The sequence below is a fragment of the Diplotaxodon limnothrissa genome, linkage group LG18, assembly GCF_057381915.1.
Source record: "Diplotaxodon limnothrissa isolate DT_005_m linkage group LG18, D_limnothrissa_male_GT1.1, whole genome shotgun sequence".
Lineage (NCBI taxonomy): Eukaryota > Metazoa > Chordata > Actinopteri > Cichliformes > Cichlidae > Diplotaxodon > Diplotaxodon limnothrissa.
In genome coordinates, this window is record NC_140613.1 from 24,976,315 (window position 1) to 24,980,801 (window position 4,487).

The following is a 4,487-nucleotide window of genomic DNA, read 5'->3' on the forward strand; positions in this document are numbered from 1 at the left end:
GTTTAATTGATCGCACGGTAGCTGGAAGGAACCAAACGCCCTCTCGGAGCGAGGGGGGGCTAATTTGCATAGAAGCACACAGTCTGTTAAAAACCCGTCTGTTAAAAGTCTGTTTCTTGTCTATGCCTTGTTGAAACGGGTCATTCATTGTGAAACAGAGTTTATCAATGCCATAGATATCTAATCTTATAAACCAAAGGACTCTCATCACCCCACAAGAAAAGTAGTGACACCTGTAGCGACCAGGCATAAAAATCACCCAGCAATAATAACAATAGTAATAATGATTCCATAGCGACAACTGCTTTAGTTTAGTTAGCGTCAGATCCATCAGGATTGCCAGGTCTCATGTTTCTGCCATGTGACGGGCTGAAGAAAACTAACAAAGCAAGTGTGAGAGGCCTCAAAACACAACTTTTATAAATAATAATAGCAAGTCCACACCACTTTCCCCTCCACTGAACACTACTAGTTTGAACGTCAGGCACAGATTATTATCCATGATCTATCAACTCTGATTCTATCAGTATAAACGCTCAACTGAATACATGCAAATTCTAATGACAGTTAAAAGTGCTGTCTTTAGGGCATGACAAGTAACCATGTTGATCTGTCTATCTAAAAGATGGATCAGTTTTAAGTGACATTCATGCCACTTAAAACCCCCAACGTAAACTGGATGTAGTTAATCTAGTTTCATAGCAATCTGACTGTAAGATATTATCTGTGAGACTCAAAATGTTTAACAGGAACTGAAGTTTTGTTTGTCGCTTACAGCTATTTCTAAGAATCTTTCCTTTATTTTTTAGTTTTCGTGTATATGGGGCTTAAAGCATGCCAGCTTTCATGTCTCATTGACTCGCTACCTAGAAAAAGATCAGGTTACAATCATTCATCTGCTGGAACAGAATAAAGTGAATGTGAGTTTACAAGGAGTGGACTGAGGCCAGTGTTGGTGTTTTCTGTGTTATCAGCTTTGACATGACTTCAAATATCTGTCACATTATTTAACCCAAAGTCCAGGAGTGTGTCTGTAAACATATTATGACACATGAACGTCAGTCAAGATTTGAGCTGATATTACAAATATGTGACGCTAAAAATGGATCACTGTGTTTCTTGGACTTTTCTATTGGTCTGAGTGCTGTCAGACAAATCTTTCAACTCTTTAACTCTGGAAAGCTGAAGAAAAAGAAGTAACCCTACTGAGCTGTTTGTGCCACGTCTCAGACATCCTCATAGAACAAGATGACTGAGTTTCCATACGAAGTTGGCGAGGGTGGTCTCTATGCAGCTACCCTCGGGAAAACCCAGAAACCACATCTTTATAGATATATACTGAGGCGTCAAAACTCGTCATTAAGGGTACGGGGGTCGTCTTTATGTGTAAAAGTATACTGTCAAAAAGAATATGCTAGTTCTAGTCAATAACGACCACTGATCACTCTCAAGTGGTTAACAGGCCTTGTTAATTTAAAACACGTGGTATATTTCAGCTTCAATGTACGCTGTTCAGCCCGTGTGTATTAGAGAAAAACCAAAAAATTCAAACTTGTGTGACCAGTTGTTGCTTTTCAAGAATGTATTCTGTTTCCAGCCTGAAAAAAAGAACAGTTTGAAGAAATCAGTAAAAGTTCACCATGACATCCACACGCATTATAGTGGCAAATAACCTCACCACAAACGTCACAGGCGAGAGATCGCACGGCTCTGCCTTCGCCTATACCACATACATTGTTTCCTTTACTATAACTTCTTAAGCACCACGCCCCCAGGTACGGGGGCGAAAGGGAGATCGCATTGGTGCTTAACAAGAAATATTGAAGCAATGGAATATTGCTTCACCTTCGCAAGAGCTGACTTTTCAGTCCTATGAAACAAAGTGAAGTGAGAGTTGGCGCTTTGTTCATAGAAATACCAATGCATTTCAATAAATAAATTTTCATATATTTCCTTTGTTCGGAACATGTTATATAATAAATAAATGTTATATAATACTTTTGTCTTCATTTCGGCTTATGACTATTCTACAAAAGGAGTATTAGGAAGAATTAAGATTAAGAAAACACATTAAGAAAACAAATAGAATTGATTTAGAGAATAAAGTCAAAAGGAGGTAACGGTTGTTGTTTCAAGACAAAGTGCCACGGCTGCTATACTCTCAGAGTTTGTGAAATCGTATTTCAGAATCACTTTTAGTAACAAGGAAGGAAATGATTTCTGTGGTGATAAGTATAGGGATGCTGAAAAGATGGTGCAGAAAGCTGCGTCTGATCAGATGGAAAAAGCATATAAACCTGGGAGAGTGTATTTGTATAAAATGAAAAGGCTTTATTCTCAAAACGATCAACAAAAGTCTTCTTTCTAAATGTGGCCCTAACACTCTGTCAGACTGTTCTCAGAGAGCTGTGCTGAAGCATATTCACAGGATATTGAAAGGAAGGGAAAACCGTGTTAGGAAAAGGGAAAATCACAGCCCCGAGAGGAATCTCAGGAACCTGAGAGCACTTCACAAGGAGTGGACTGAGGCCAGTGTTGGTGCTTGGAGAACCACCATGCGCAGACGTTGCTACAACTGTCACTTTACTAATATGAGCACGCACTTGAAGCAGAGACATCAGAAGTGTTTTACCTGATGTAAGAAAAATAAAAGAAGTGTTTGCCCAGTGGTCAAAAGGAAATCCAGGTCTTAAAGTCTGGAGTCATATTAAGTCGAGTCTGTGGGGATTTTAGGTGCCGTGTGATCAACTGGTGCTCGTCACAATTGGTCTGTTGTGTTTTATCGAGTCCAAAGTCAACGCCATTTCAGAGCACTTCATAGGAAATAAACGAATACATTTTTTATGGAGATTTCCTTTTACAGCGGGACTTTGCACTGGCCCACAGTGCCAAAAATGGCAACCATGTTCTTACCTTTCCAGTGGTCATAACCAGCCAACTCCCATGAGCTCCAGCCAAGTACTGAGTGCATGAATTAACATGTTTTGTTATGTTTGACATTTCTATATGGAAATTGGTTTTAATTGGTCTTAGGAAACAATATTTTGAGGTACTGGATATCTGATTTCCATGCGCCACAACACTGGTCTAGAAAACAATATTTTTGTTTGCTACAGGAAACTTCAGATCTTAATCTAGTTTCCTAACATGAAAATAGATTTAAGCTTGCTCACAAAAAAAACAAAAACCCTTCCTCATGTTTGCCGTCACTTTTTTGAAGACCACACTTGTTTCTTAAATGCTGTAACGCATTGCCGTTTCTCTCCAGTCATCCTAGCTGTCAAATGCTTGGAACACCATCAGTAAAAAACAAATACAAAACTAGACAAAAAACTGTTTTCAGGTTTAAGGGCAGTGAGTGACATTTGTTCACACACAGGTGAAAGAATGCTTATTGACCACACACATTCATTCAATTAGTACCAGAGAAATGACTCAGACACAGGAAATCAACAAGCAAAAGATCAAAGACGTTGATATTATCAAAATAGATTTTATTCTAGACCTTGAGATCTGAGTGATATTACAACAGTCTGATCAGGAGGCTGCAGACTGCAGCCATGTGAGTGAGAGAGAAAGAGAGTACAAGGGAAAAGACGAAAAAACCCCCAACAAATCTTAAAATCAGTATTTACACGTTGTGTTATAATACATCGACAATTAAATCCAGATTTTTCTTTTTGTTGTTCCTTTTGAGTATACAGCTACAAATAAATCAAAATTACAAAAGTTTTGATCAGTACAAAACCTTCAAGGGCTCTCCAACTTAGCAAAGATAGAATTAGTACTTTTGGAAGGAACAAAAATTAAAAAATAAAATAAAATCGCGAACACACTTGAATGCAGCGTAAAAAGCTTATCGTCTAAAAACAAACCATTATAAAATACCATTCCACCGTCATAGACATCATTTGAAATAGTGTCCTTGTGATTCACTCCAAGTACTGCTGACTGTATTAAAGCAAACTTCAGCATAGTTCAGCTTCAGTATTTTATTTTTATTTTTTTTAAAAAGACAAGTAACATGCTGAACAAAACCTCTGAATTATCCAGCGACGTGTGTGCACATATCTAGCCGAGGGTGTTGTTATGGCTACGAGATGAGAGCGGGAATGCCATGAAGTTAGTTTATCTCAACGTTGAAGTGTCCTACGAGTCAGACAAGACACCGCTGACCTTACTTTTCCTACTGAACGCGTTCTAAATCATTTGAGCCGTCCTCAGGGACTTCTTAAATCAGATGTGCCTGAGACAGTTTCTCCATTTGCACCTAAAGTGCAGGTTAAAAAAATAATAATAATCAAAAAATCTACCATTGTCTTTTTCTTTTAAATTTAGTTCTAACTGTTTAATGGTATTTTATAAATAAAAACCATTCCTCGTGGTCACAACTGTCAGTGATGCACAAGAACATCACGTACTGTATTTCATGAATCTTGAAAAGGTTACTTTAAAATCCACCCATAACGTAGGAGTGGCATACACAC